The sequence below is a fragment of the Falco cherrug genome, chromosome 3 (assembly GCF_023634085.1).
Source record: "Falco cherrug isolate bFalChe1 chromosome 3, bFalChe1.pri, whole genome shotgun sequence".
In the NCBI taxonomy this organism is placed as follows: Eukaryota; Metazoa; Chordata; class Aves; order Falconiformes; family Falconidae; genus Falco; species Falco cherrug.
In genome coordinates, this window is record NC_073699.1 from 47,215,503 (window position 1) to 47,231,531 (window position 16,029).

The window sequence follows — 16,029 nt, forward strand, 5'->3', positions numbered from 1 at the left end:
CTCTGATTTCTTTCAAAAAGCACAGACAGCTGCACAAATGCACAGGAAAGCTTAGCAAAGAAAATTTCCCCTTTCTTCCAACTAGACAGTACAAAAACCTAAAAGTCATCTTATTATTTAGAGCAATATTACATGCTGGTTTTAAAAGCTGTAATGGAAATAAATTCTGTTTTCTTTAGACCCCTGTGTTTGTTATACTGTATTGCACTCTTTGGAATAATTTCAGTCTCTCATTTAAACAAAAGAATTAGGAAAGGGCCTAAAAAAGTATCATAAGGAATGTCACTTTTTATTACATTTGCAGCTCTAGCTTTATGTAAATATATTTCAGTGTGCATTTTATGAGAATGGTTCTCTAAACACTTTGCAAAGCTTTAGGAAACACCTTTACTGCTTGTTCATCAGCCAGTGTCAGTGGTCCCAAGTCCAAACCGCATTATTCTTTTAATTCTGCATCTCTCCATAACAATCATGATTAAATTAATAGCCTCCTCCCTACAGTAAAATCCCAATTCCCAATTTATCCTGGGTCTTGTGGTCTTAAATGGAACACTGTTCATTTCAGTTAACATCTCAAATCCGTCGTAATTCTTTACAAGTCCATTTTAAGTAACATGTATTTTAAAGCTACCCAAATCTTTGTGGTAATAGGGCCAGTAGAAACCATATGCACTAGTGAAGAAGGAAATCAAAATCTTCTATCTGCAAAAATGTGGAGATATACTTGCAAAACACCCTCCTTCTAGTACTACTACACAAAGACGCTGCCCCACTAGCAGGATTTGCAGACTCCGTAACATCAGTCACCCACGTGGCCCCCTACCACACAGCAAAGTCTGATCTTCCACCCTGCAGAGAACAACAGAAGAGCAATCAGTAATTAGTCAGCTGGGAAACAGCCCAGTAACTTTGGCAGCAGCCCTCACCAAAAAACTGATTAACTCCACTACAGAGCATACATTTTAATAGGAGTATTTTCAAAATGCTGATTCTGGGCCATTTGACATCCTGAGATAAATTAAACACAGTCCTAAACCCTTTAAATGTTTGAAAACCTGTATGAATGTTAAATCATTCTAGTGCAGCATCACCAGTGCAACTACAGGACCAGACTTGGTCTTAACTTTACACTATGGAGCGCACCCTAAAACATAAATCACCTTGGCTTAAAGGAACTTCTGCATGTAAACTTGGAAATACTAAGAAATCAAGCCAGATTTTGATAAAGTGAAAAGTATAGATTTTTAAAATGAAAGTTTGTATTAAATGAGCAGTGTGTCTACCAGCACAACCTAGCAGTCAAAGACTGGAGGACCCATGACCAGGTGACTGGAGTCGGTTCACCTCCTTCTGTTACTGCAGCAAGCCAACATCACTTCTCTTTGAGATCTGGAACCTTGCTTCATGCAAACCTATAAAAGCAACCTCAAGCTGAGCACTCAAAACTAATGAACACTGAAACACTGGCAGATTCTGTAGGGAAACAGAGCCTCTCTGTTTACCATTTAAGTGACAGCAGCGTTCATTAAATCTTGGGAAGCTGAATTTAGACTTATATCTTGCCTTGAAGCACATGTTCCTCTGCCAGTACTTTTTTGCTTAAACTAATACGTTGAGAATCACTTCTGATCTCTTCTGTCTGGGTACAACACCCCAGCTATGTCCTGAACACCAAACCAGGTCAAAACCTGGACACTTTCCCTAACCTCCATATTTGACTTCCACTGTTCTTAGTCTCCCATATTTAACTCCCATGAAAAGGAAGTGTGAGAAATCTGGAAGGAACATGAACATGTAGGACAGGAAGGCTGTTCAGAGGAAGGGTGCATACCCTGCACATCCATGCCACCTAGCATAGGTGCAGCCCTGTTCTTGCTACTAACAGGCATGCACACAACTAAGCCTGATGGCTAATTCCCAGGCTGTAGAGGAACCAGGGATTTCCCTACACAACTTGCTCATTCACACCACCTTATCCAGCACATACCTGCTGCCCCTAAAAATGTAGTCAGGGATGATGAGGAGGATGAAGAAAACACCACTTCTGCTTGACTTGGGGGTGCGGACTGGAAGCAGCCCTACAGAGCAGATGCTCAAAGTACCAGGTTATACCATATGTAGAGGCAGATCCTTCTCCAGCACTTCTTTTCAAAGGTTTGCACTTTTAAAAAAATAAATATTTGCAATCTTTCTTTAAATTAGGAAAGAGAGAAAAAGCCCACATAGGGTACTCGGCAAGGAAATTGGGTTACTAACCTGGCTCCAGTGCAGTTAAGCAATTTCTAGCAAGTAGGGTATCTCAGCTGAAACAGGAAGACCCACTCAGTATTTGGCAACTGGGTTCTTCCTCAGGAGGTGGGAAACTTGCCCCAGTTCAGGGACTGGAGATTTGATTCAGTCTCTCTTTTCTCAGAAGAGTGCAACAAACTCTGACCTTATGGAACTAAATGGATACCCGCTGCCAGCTTGGTTTTTTGGGAAAGAAAAAAAACTTACCAGACTCTGTCATAAGAGGTCAAAAGCCCTGAAATCTCAAGTTGCCATGTTTAGATGCTTACTTATTGAGAAAAGTTTTCTAAAACTGTTTATAATGAGAAATATATTAAAGGAACACAAAATCATAGCTATAAACCAATTTTACTTGAGAAATACCAAAAACCCTGCAATGAAACAGCTGCAGTTAGGCATTCCCTTGCAGTTACTAACCCTGCAAAACTCCAGAAATGTTCAAATACATCAAGACCCCAAGTACACAAATATAGTCCAGACAACGAGAAAAAATCCCAACAATTTATGCTGCGAAAAACCTGAAACCGTAATGAGCTATTAGAAATGGAAAAGAATGTATCACATAATTGAAATTTCCTTTTCTTTAATCTGAGATTTAATTAGTAAGAGAAACTTCTAAAAATACTCATTTTCAAAGTTTCAAAACAAAGCTTAATAGCATCTTTCTGAAGTTTCTTATCTCTTGTGAAAATATATTTGAAAGAAATAATGCACAAGTATATGGAATATTTCTTATAATACTTCCTAAATTTTTACAACCAAGAAATCAGAAGTTCAGATAGATTACATAAATTTAAATCTTTTCTAATCTGATTTTAACAGTATACTCTTATCTCGTTATACGGAAAATTCTTTTTAATAAATCCTATACACAAACACAACCATTTTGTCTTTAGAAATAAGTATTAAAATATAGCCAATGAATGTCTTTTATGGGTATTAAGAACCTACAAGACCACCTTTAACAGGCAGTACAGCAGGAACAATTAAATAACGAGTATGCTAAAACCAGTATCATTAGAAAAATGGTAATGGTCAGCTAATGGAGTACAATGGAGTGGCCTAATTCTGACCACTGAGAAGTCTGAGCCACTCTTCTGATTAGCTGTGGGGTCTTGTTTGTCAAAACTCTGTGTATTTAAACAGCCTTTTCTGTAACATGAGATATTAGTGCAGTAAGGTCAGCAAGGCTATTTAAAAATAATTTCTACACCATAATTGCTCTCATTTCAAAGCACTGAAACTTCACATACGTGAAGTGTTGCCCATTTATTTTTACTTAAATGAACTCACTATAAAAGTTTTGACTATGTGAAAAAAAACCCCAACAACAAAACAGATCTTTTTTAACTAATAAAAACAATACTCAACAAATTTACAGCAGTGTTGCAGGGCACTGCAACCTTCAGAGGAACTCCATGAATGCTATCTTTTATTTCTGACTGGTACAGCAATGTTTTTTCTCCATATAAGAAGACATTTTCCCATACCACAGGATAGTTCATTCCCCTTTTCTCTAGCCTCAAGTCTAAAGATACACAGTGTTAGAAGTCAAGGAAGAAAATTAAAGGAGTGCACAATACTGTCTTCAAGACATGTCTGTATATTTAAGATTTCTTCAAGCAGATGGTTAAAAATACCAATTTTGGCACTGAAACACAATGCAATTTAGTTCTTTCGTATTACGATGATGTTGCAATCAATGATATGGCTGTATAACCCAACACAAATGCTACACTGTATGTACATGGCATAATTACACGTTTGTGTGTGTAACCCCTTAGACTACACCAGATGTATTTACTAGATGTTGAGGTGTGAGCTGTTAGATTACACCAAGTATATTTTCTTCTTAATTGCTGTACTGGAAATATATGCCCAGAGTCCACATATTAAAACTACAGATCTTCTCAAAGTGTTCACAACCCATTTAACTGAAGATGAGTATCCAGTTACTTGTTAATGAGCATCCAAACTTCTGTTTAATATCCAGGCTTGATACTCAAAGTGTGTTCGTATTACTGATGTTTAATGTAATGACTCTACACTAAAATAATGTTCTTGGAAAGCCACTTTTAAGAAGTCAGACCATCCAGACTCTGTGCACTGAATGGTTTTCACATACCTGAGGACCCTGATGGAGTTACGATGATGGATGAAATTCTTTCTGACTGCAACTTTTAAGAAACCATAAAAACCTCACCATTTTAAAGAAAAAAGTTGTATCGAGTCACAACCAGTGCATTTAATGAAGCGGAGAGGAAGGCAGTGCAGGGAGGGTTGAGGCATTCCAGCTCCAAGAAAAAAAACCACAAAACAAACCCAAACCTGGAATTGGGAGTGTGGGGACATACACAAGGAGAGTGAGAAATGGGAAGACACAGAGAGGTAGAGAAGAAACGCAATTGCCAAGAAAATTGCAGAGAGGAAAAGGTGTTTGGAATAGAGAAGGGGACACCAAACACTGGGTTGGGTAGCAAAACTAGATTACAAGGACAGAGAGGGATTCGAGGAAAAAGGACGAGACACTTCAAGTGCTCTTCCTCATCATCTCCCTTCACAGCTCCTACATCCCACAGAGGGAATAGAGCTGGCCTAAGGGTGCAGTGGAGAAGGGTATTGCCCAGTGAAGCTCCTCGTGAAGCAAAGCTCCCTCCAACCCAGGGCACTTTTGGGTTGCAGGCGAGAGACAGGTCCTCTCCTCTCTCCTGCAGCCTCCATGGCTGGGGCAGACTGTCCACTGAGCCTAGCAGGTTGGAGGTGGAGCAGCTGGCACCAGGGTGGCTGGCAGGAGGAGATCACAGAAGGATACCAGCTTTGGAGCCCTGCACTTTGTCAAGAAAAAAACAGACCAGTGGTGGAAATCCAGTCAACCAGAAATACCGGTCATTCAATCAAATGAGTTCCCAGTTTTGCTGTAGACTCCTCAGTAAATCCAGTTCTTCCTTTTGGCATTGCTTCAGCTCTCTTTCATGTGCTGTCTGCATGCTGAGACACACAACAGCCTTGTACCTGGGGAGTCTTGAACTAGGGATGCTCTCAACCCTGTCCTCACAAGTGCCTTAGGCTACTGCTTAGAAAAATTGCTTAAATTATTTCTCTATTCCTGCCCCGCCTTATAGTATCAGACCACCACACCATTGCTACGTATCTGGTCTCCTCTCAGGTGTGATACACAGCCACATTAAGAGGTCCCCCCTCTCCTGCAAACAGGGAATAAAATACAGGTATGCGTGCAGTTGCCCAAAGCAGCAAAAAAATTCTTCCAAACCCAGACACTGCATACAGGCATCCCAAGCGTATAGCTATTGCCTTACCCCACTAAATTGTTATTTCTTCAGAGATAAGTATCAGCAAACTTTTAAAGCAGGTGGATCTAGAGAAACTGAACTTGAATGTCACAGGGTCAAGCTGCCTAAGCCAGACAAATAACGGGATGCAGCAGCCAAGGTGCCAAGCTGCAAGTGAGGACACAGGGTGTCTGTGTTTTCATCTGCCCACGCCTGCTGCGTAATGGTAATGTCTCCTGTCAGCTGCCTTGCCATCACACTGTCCCTGGCACTGCTGGGGATCCCAGTTCCTCCAGTGAAGGAGATGCCCCTCACTGACTAGCACCAACTCTTCACTGATCTGGACTGGTTTCAAGACATTCTCTAAAAGCTAATAACGAGGGACGGCTGGCTGTGTCACCACAGCCAGGACTGAATGCTGCTTTCATCTTAAATCATGGATCCAATTTTTCTGTTTGCAAAACGAGCAATATATCTCCAAAACTATAGACCTCCTGGAGCATCTGTATGAACACCAACTATTGAACCCACTTTCTAAAATGGCAGAAATAAATCCCATACAGCATGACATCAGGAAAGTAAAAATATGAAATATGACTGTGAAATTGGTGTGGGTTAACTTGTAGCAAAAACTAACACAGATCACTTACAAGGCTCTGAATGTTCCCAGTCTCAGTCCTTGGCACAGCCAAGACAATTTTGCTGCCTTTAATTTCATACTACATTGTATCTGGAATTTCAAGTTCCTGATTTCCTCAGCTGACAGAAATGGCTTCTGAGATGAATTCTGCATTCTGGGAACAGATTTATACCCTTAAATTAGCCATGTGTACTCTCAGACTTAACATTTTTGTCTTGAAATAAAACAGCAGCGATAATTGCTAATTTAAGACCCCACATGATGCAAACTTATGTTCTGGAGCCAAATATGGTGATTGGAAACAGATTAATATGAAATGCCTTCTACTGAGTGGAATTAAAACTTAATATTAGTGAAGCGCGTTAATGATTTGATACATCAGACATTGATTACTGATTTTTTCTTTGCTACAGTGAAATACCAGAAGTGCTCTACTAGTCTTTCAAGAATCATGCAACCATTGGTACAAAGTGCCGCACGTAGTGCTCCTGTCCCCTCCTGTCGGTTTTGCCCAGTTTCCTTGTACTCATCAAGGATGAAACTACTCAATAGATGACATTCCTTCTGTTATTCCTGACACTGGATTTCCCCCTTTTGTTTAGGAGCTTTTTAATGATGAATAAAAGATTATAAACTTTAATGCTCATCTCCTGCTCACACCTTGAAATCAGGCTCAGAGTGCTCTGGATGGACTCAGAGATGTTTAAGATTTATCTTGTTTTTCAACCCATTAGTAATAACCAGATAAATAGCAAAAAGTTCTGGAGGACTAAGGCTAGAAGTGCTTGCTTGAACTGTAGGTCTCCGTTATAAAAAGCTAATGCAACCTACTGAACGGGAAGACTGTAATCAAAGTACAGGTTGGGAATAAAGGATGGGGAAAAGCCTGGAACTACTGGACTATTTCCAAGAAGGATTCTGCCATGTTGACACATACATTGCTGCATGACTGAAGCCAGCAAAAGGAAGCCTCAGCCTTTCTTACAGTACTGAAGTATGTATTTGCAACTAATCAACCTGTCAACCCAATCAATTACTAAAGGTCAAGGAAGAGAAATTCATTACTAGAACATACCTCCCAGGACAGCAGAAAAGGACATGGTAAAGTCCTTCTGGAATTGTCCTCCTTTTAATCAAACCCTAGGAAAAAAATGTGCATTTTAATTCAAAAAGGTACCTGTAAAAGCGCAATGCCAAACTCTTGTCTGCACTCTGAACGGAGGGATGTAATGCTCCAGGGGATTCTGAAAAAAAAAAGAAAACAAAATATGAAAAAAGGCATTAAAAAACCCCAAACCAGCAAAGTATTAGTACAGCAGGTGGGTACACGTCACTGCTGCTGTAATGCTGGAGGTCATGGAAACCAGATGCCAAGGCTGGTCCATGACAAGAGAAGGGAGGGAAAGAAACGCATGGCAGCCACAAGAGCAACCAGGACTATTTCACATGAAACGAGAGATAAGTGATGAAATCAACATGGCTGTGCACTAGAAAAGCTATGAGCTGTGTAATAACTAATTAAGAAGTCATTTTGGAAGCCTCAGAACAACAAGCTCACATATGCTGCAGTATCCGAGGTGAGAGTCGAGATGCAGCCATGCTGTGGATCAATGTTACAGGGCCAAAATTAAAAATTAAATTTTTAATTCACTAATGAAGCACAACACAAAATTGTTCTAGTTATAAATAAACAATCCCTTTTGGTTTGGTTTTGGCTATTTCCAGATTAAGAAGAGAGAAAACACGGTAAAAACAAAACCACTCTATTTCCATGCTACAGCTTTAGCAGGGCGTGGAAACAGTGTCAGCTACTTTGCAAGTAACTGAGGAAAAGTATCAACATGTAAACATCAGTGTTACTTCATGGTAACTGCTAGCTGATTTTGACCTGAAAATATGGAATCTACAGCGATAACCTGTTTTTAAGTGACCTTCCATATTCAGAATTAAGGTCAGAGAGCAACAAGTTCATGTACTTACACCCCCCCCGACACCTCCCTGCTGGCAACTAGAGAGCCGACAGGATATTTTCCAAACTAATGACAACTGCATCAAAAAACCACACTGAATTTTTATACATCTATTATGAATTACTTTTCAACACCTATTTGAAGTGATTACTCATGGAAGAACTATAATGTTCAACTAGTGGCACAAAATTACTAAAAAGGTATGAATTTTGCTATTTTTAATTAGCCTCTTCCCCTTTTCTAAAGCACCTATTTTAGGCAGTGCTTTTTTAAACTATGGCAATAGTGTATTTACAAAACACTACTCCCATCTAGCCAGTCAATACATCTTTCATTTCACATGCAATACCTTCTCCTTTTTCTCTCCAAAATTATTAGGTACTTTTTGTGGATTTAAACCAGTTATTAAACTCCATGGAGAAAAAAATCCAAACCTTTGTATTTCATGTCACCTGCTAAAAAAATATTTGTAAATATCTTTACAATAAAATAGGCTGACAGAAAAGCACATAATTTAAAAATTTGGAGATTATATTCCTATAATGAAGTCTTTGTATACACAATAGTTAAGGGAAAAATAAATCAGTGCATTCATTTATGAGGAAACCAGCTCTGCTGTGGGACGCAGCCCTCCTCCACACATTTTTACGTGCAGGAAGGCACCATTGCAGGAAGGGAAGAAGCAGTTTTCCTAACCCTGCTGTGAGGCTGATGACACCCAACAGAAGGGTAGAAATGCCAAGCTGAGGAAGACTCAACAGCACATTTTCTAAGAGAGCTCCAAAACAGAGACACCATGTAAGGACATGAACCAAAAAGTTTCCTTCTTCCCATATCAACATATGAACACTTTTATTTTTTTATAGATACAAGTATATCGACATAAAACCTCACGTATGTGTGGTTTACTCCAATACTCGTAATTCAAATGGACTCAAAAACTATTCATGAAGTAGTAGCTATGCACAAAAATAAAGCCCTTTAAAATTTTGGCAAGACTAGAAAAGTTTCTATCATCTTCTCAAAACATATAATGCTTATCTTAGATTGTTATTTCAAACAGCAACAGGGATCAACACATTTACAATATGACTGTCAGTGTGAACTATATAGTGGAATATGTTCTTGTTCAGTGAACAGCAGTGTATACTATTTAAAAAAATATATAGCCTATTATATCTTCTAAGCACTAGAAAGAGGTCATAGTAATAAACAGTGCAAGTATTAATACTGGAGTAGCTCTCATATAGCGGGTTGCCATAATCCTCTGGTTCCACAATAAACATACTGGCTCCAGGTCTCAGGGGTTTCTCAAGAAGGTATGCACTGAACTGTGAAATCACTAGGGAAGGACACACCACAAGGGCTTCACTTAGCTTGGGTATGGACCCTGGACAGCAATGACCAAGGAAGACAAAATCAAAACCCAAACAGATTAACGTTCTGCGGAGCTTTTAAGCACATGACTAGTTTCAATGTTCATGCTACGGAACGAACACTAACAAACCCATTTAGCATCTGCAAAAGAAAAGTGCAGTGACAAAACCGTTAATGGATAAGGCTGATAAAGTGATATGGAGTCAGACCAAGTACTATGTCAGTTCTTCAACATGACAGCACAATATTCACCAGTCTATGCATCTCATACATAGATGGGACCAGCCAAGAAGCACCACTGCAAACAACTATCTGTGAGGACTCAGGTGCCTCCACCAGCAGAAGAGCAAATCCTCAGGCAGGCAGCATTGGATTTTGCAGGTGCAAGACGAACAGCCCAAGGCAGAACCATACATTGATTGCACTGTTTTAAGTGGATGAACTGTTCTGGTAACAAGTCTCCAGTAGCACTTTGTCAGTCCAACATAGTGCCCTTTAGTGACACATTTCAGACAAACTTCTTAATCAACACAACAGCCTTAACACAGCTGAGAGGGATCAGGTACACTACAGTGAATATTTTAAAACATAAATATGCAACTACATGAAACAGTTGAGAAAATGCAGAATATAGAATAAATTTCAGTGGAAAACACGATTAAGGACTTAGGAGGACAACTAAAGGCATCAAATTCTCCTTTCCCAATTAATTATACTGTTTTTGTGTAAGAGGTGTCATATGGATACTTCTCAAGTTCTAATTACTCACACAGGTATAATTCTAATGTTTTTAGAAAACCTCATCCTTTCTGTATGCACCACGCCAGATCCCTGTCACAAATTTTTGGTTCCCACGCCCATCCGTGTGTATGGCCCAGCCACAATGCAGAGCAGCCCAGAAAGGCCACACTAAGTAATGTGCGTCTGTCTTCTCCAGGAGGTAGAAGGGAGATTATACAGAAACAGGCTCTGCTTGTCCCACACCTTCTGGGGAATTTGTAGTACAATATGCGGCCAGCCTTGACTTGGAAGAGCCCACCTACCTGTGACTAAGCCACTATTAAATGCTGGCCTCCAAGAAGACAACAGAACTTATGGCTGACTACTAATACCAACAATTCTTTGGTGCTTTTTAATTCTTTCTTGGTTTTGTTCCTGGACCTGGAAGTCCAGAATTTCATTTCTCTTGCAGATGTACGATTCAGATGAAAATACAGCTAGTCATGTTGCCACACTGTTTTACATTGGACACACAGTAGAGTTTGAAAACATTTGCTAGCAGGTACGGCTATCGAAAGCTCAGTGATTCTTTCTGGTAATGCACAGAGCTGATCCCTGCAGCAGGGTACAGTGGAGCACCCCCATCAGCACAGCTGCCACAGATGCACTGTCAGCCATGCACCGTCACCACTCCATTTATTTCCCATTGCCACTTTCTTAGATATTTTTTTCCCATTTAAGTAACTTAACAAGGCCAGTGCTAGCAGATTCATACCACCTCAGCAGGAAAGACTGGTCTCTGCAGTACTTTCTTCTAGAACAGTAAGTGGTCCCACAGTACTTCACTTAATAATCAATAACAGACATACTGACACAGTGCCAAAGACATGGTAGCTGAGATCTGCACAAGGAACTGATCTGTTGCTGGCTTTCACTAGATGAGTGCATGGGGTATAGTTGAATCATTAAAGCAGCTATTTTTGTATTTCCAATTCCAGTTTAAAAAAAAAATGAAAAAAATAACAGAAAAAAAGAAAGAAAAAAGAAAAAAGACTTTAAAACATCTCAGATCTAAAACAGCACAAACAAAACTGATGTCAGATTTCTCAAAATCACAAAAAAACATGAAACTGAGCCCCATACACAAGCCAGTTTACCTCCTGAGCTTCAGCTGGATGATTTAACCTTGTTGCAAGGGCAGAAAATGCCTAACACCTACACATGAAGCACCCAAACAAAGATAAGAAACTCTAGACTAGACTCAGACTATAAAAAGTACTAATTTGTTCAGTATTTTTCAAGTCAACCAATTACATGGGTGTGAACTATCACATTCTCCTCTGAAAGCTATTTCTCTATAGCTTTTTTCTCTATAAATTCCCACAGCCTTATTCAAATTTCTCTCAAAAAACATCCTTCTGCAATGCCTAGAAAAACACTCCACAATGGCCAGGCAGCTGGCATACTGTAATTGCTTGTTATCTTAATTTCAAGAGTCTCTCTCATCTGCTGGTGAAGGTCAAGTGAAAAACTTCAACGACCACTATGAGGAGATCTGGGGATCTTAAAATTAAAATTTGTAGCTAAATAAATTCTAAACATTTTGACTATTTTTAGATAGGTATTTTTTTTATCCTTTCACAAGCAAAAGGATAGGCATACTGTTCAGGAAGGAGTGATGCTCCTTTTCAAGACTGACTGACTTGAGGACGTTCACACCCAGGCTGAGTGCTGGCAGGACCAAAGGTCTCCTTAGATGTGTAGTGCCAGGACATTCTAGTAACACACCATGATTAGAAGACTTATGAAGTAACATGTATCTTCATAATGGTCTTGAGAGCTTTAGGACTAAGAGTCATGGAAATGCAAGAGTAACATATGAAAATAAAGATTTCCTTCTCTTTCTGGTTAGCATCACTACTTCTTTTCTGTGGGTAAGCCTTATCTCTAAAGGTACCCAGTTCTTCAGAGGTCATGTCCATTTCCAGTCAGTCGGGCCAGAAAACTCTGCTTTGCCCCACCTGTGGTCCCTTTAGTTGGCTGCTTATCAGTTCAGCACCCCTACAATAAAAAGCACTACACTATGAGAAAAAACACCATGGGGCCCACATCACTGAGTATGGTGACTGGTTCAACACACTTGAAATTTCAAAATCTCAATGGAAGGAATGACCAATGTGTCTGCCACGCAAGCAAGATCCCAATGAGGATTTCAAAAGGGAGAAAGAGGCCAACCTAACAATCAGATGTCTTATTTGAGATACATCTGCAGAATGAAAGAGACTTCTGGTCCTGGATACTATTAGCAGAGGGATGTATCTCATAATGAATTCTCAAAGGCATTCCCAAGGACACATCTTCTTCAGCATCTCTTAACAGAAGAGCATGGTGAGCCCTCTGCCTGGGGTATGCCTACAGGCACCGTGGTGAAAATCCAGGCAGTGTACCCAATTCTTCCCATTTTTACTTGTTGGAAACGAGGGAGTTTGCTTCCTGAGCCAGAACCTGGCTTTTCCTTTAGATACCCATAACCTGAGAACTGCCGAAGCTTATCTCAGTTTAGACAAAGATCTGAATCTTAATGAAGAATAATTAAAACAAAGCCTGTTTCCCCTTGCTGATGGAAACTGAAACAAAAGAATAACGGAATGAAATTATTATAAAACAAATTTCAAAAAGGCAACATCATGCCAACTGAAAGCATTTTGCATCTTTTCCTTAGGGAAAGCTAAAATATTTATACCTAAATATACTTTCCAGAGCTGTTCTGCTTTTTGCCTTTATCCAGATTCAGTGAAGTCTTGACCCTGAACATTAAAACCATAGAAATACCACAACAGGAAAAGTGAAAACCACACATGCAACTTTATTTGAACTGTCTGGATGACAACAAACCTTAATCAGGATACTACACACTAACACGTGCAGGCACACAGAGAGGAATGCTGTGTGCCCGAGCTGCCCGACCTGTAAACGAATGGAGAGGGAGCTCAAAGCCACAGCCCATGCTCCGCTGAGGAGCACACAGTGAATGGAATAAATACAGCAGGTGGTTGGAACCACAAGTTGCATGACAGATAACAGCTTACTTACAACATGTTTCCCGTGATTGAAAACAGAAACTGGAAACTGTGTTAAACACCTCTCAACCATCTTTCTTTGTATTCGTCTCACCGCTTTTTGGAAAACATTACCATAATAGAGGGGAAACAAACAAACAAAAAAAAAAAAACAAGACAGTTACAAAGCCACAAAATCTAAGTGGAAATTTTTAAGGGAATTAAGTCGTCATTGACCTTTGCCTGCATGAATCATGGTGAAACTTTGCTGGCTTTGGTACTGCCAGCAAAAAGTGACTTCAGAGATTTGATGGTTTATGTGAAATACTCACATCTGAATGTGCCACTTTCTTATCTCACTCAAAAAGTGTACTTGGCGTTTTCCTGATGGAATCCTCCATTTCTGCACTTGCATAGCTGTGATGGGTTTTTTTGGTTTTGTTTGTTTGGTGTTTTTTTTTTTTAAAAAAAGTCTCACAATAATTATGATTAACAAAAAATTACAGGTCACCTCTCATTCTGAGAGTTAACAATGAACAGATGTTTCAGCACATCTAACTGTAGTCAGTTTTGCCTAATCTACCACAAAAGAAAACCAATTTTTGAAATGAAGTTGGAACAGTGTAATTGGAGCACATCTGAAGCATATTACCTTTCCCAACAGTTACCATATACAATAAAGATATAAAAACATTTTTATGAACAGATACCACTTTGCATAACTTCTACAAATAGATGAACTGATGTACTGGAAAAGTTAGGCCCATATTTTTCACGGAAATGGTTAATTAAGCCTAAATTGTGAGACTTTGTGCATACTTTCAAGAAGTACTTAGCATCTGTAAGTCAAACTGTGATCATGAAGAAGTAGGTGCTTAGTGTCTCTGAAGACCTGCTACTCTGAAGTAGCAATTCAAACTGGAATAAACAAAGTTAAAGGCTACCTTTTGAAAAACTAGACCTCGTGCACCTTTGCTACATGAAGAAGAAGGTACCATACAAGATGTGAGGAATACAGCCCATTCCTCCTAATACCCCTGGCCCATCCACCTTGGCAGAAGATCACACACATCTGTTACTAACACCTCTTGGTGAAGAGGAGATGAAAATAGGACTCAGCTATGTATGTGCTTCTAGCACCAAAAGGGGATTCTTGGTTCCTCTCAACAAAAAACATCCCTCTGATTCTTATGCAGTTACCTAATTAAATTTCACTGTGCATATTAAGTTTTCTGAGGTCTAGCTGTTTTATGTTCAGTCTAAAATCAAAAGAGACACACTCATAAATGCCCCTTTCATTAAAAGAAACCAAATTTTAAAAAAAAGGTTTGTCATATGTAAAGATATCCCCCTCTCTGCTTTAGTTGTTTCCTCAGTTCAGCCAAGGAGAAGAGATCATGCACATAACTCCTAACTAGGTCACAAACTCAAAGTTTCTAGTATTTTATTCATGTGCCTTGTAAAGGGATGCACTTCATGTCAAGTTCCAAAATAAACATCATGCTATGAGCAACAGCTCTTCAAGAATGAATCAATATTGTGTTGGTATTACTCTATTTTAGGGTGGGAGAGACAGATGCAATTTCTTCAGTCACTGAGAAATAACAACAGAAAATCAAGCTGTCAATCTCCTGACATACGATTTGTTTTAACTATAGTCAATAGTTACTTGATGAGTCTGTGGATTATTTCAGAGGAATTCTCAAAAATACCTGTGAAAAGAAGAAGCATTATCCGAAGACTAAGTTAGCCACATAGAGTTCATACATACGTTAAAAAACATTTAATGGTCAGCATGTAAAAAAAAAAAAGTTTGAAACCTACTGTTTCATATTATATACTCTGAAAACCATAATGCTTTTAGAATATATACACAGAGAACAACTGTGTGTGAATTTTCAGCTGGGAGGTAATGGAGATCTTAAAAAATTACACGAGAATTCATCATGTGCCATAGTTCTCAGCTCATTTTCCTGGATCTTTATAATAGGTCTGATCCTGTTTCTTGGGTTATATTTCTTAGATTACAAACTGATGCCTTCTTTCAGGTCAGTACTTGCAACATGTGATTCGCTAAGATTCAGAAATTCTATCTTGAAATTTTCTTTTTTTTCTCCCCTAGGTATAAAATGTTGGGTATTTACAGCACATTCAGCACCGCTGAGAAAGAGAAGGGCCTTTGCAGAGGTTAAAACCAGGCTCTGTGTACTAAGCCAGCCTCCAATTCTGCTCTGTTCTGCTAAACTGTGTTTGTGCTTGTTGCAAGAGTATACAGTATCTGTATAAAGGCTCTTGAAATACCAGGGGCAACCTAATTAAAAAAAAAAATAGGGAAGCAGCAGAAGACACAGCTTAAGAGCTATTTTTTCCCACTTCAGTCACTAACAGAATATGATTAACATCTGGATCCTGGATCTGGAGTAGCATCCGCCTTTTGGGGTTGGATGTTTGCATTTGACTGCAGAATATTTAATTTTATACTAGACAACACGTTGTAAGTTCTTCAAGAAAAAAATTCAAGATCAAGACCTGCTGGATGGGAATAGTTGTACGAGCGGACATGGAGAGAGAAAAAATACCTCAGTTAAGAAATAAGAATTGCGCTTTTTTTTTTTTTTTTTTGTAATACCACACAGAATTTTGGTGTGACATCATACTATATACAACTATCTGAAAATGTTACT

The 16,029-nt window shown here is 39.2% G+C and overlaps 1 protein-coding gene across 11 annotated transcripts in view; it reads right to left on the reverse strand.

Moving 5' to 3' along the window:
• Positions 1–16,029, reverse strand: part of FAM110B (family with sequence similarity 110 member B) — a 116,021-nt gene that overhangs the window by 10,142 nt on the left and 89,850 nt on the right. For all 11 annotated transcript variants that reach the window (XM_055704512.1, XM_055704503.1, XM_055704509.1 and 8 more), the window contains one exon: positions 7,397–7,463. The gene's annotated coding sequence lies outside the window, so the exon portion shown is untranslated. The remainder of the gene's footprint in view (positions 1–7,396; positions 7,464–16,029) is intronic.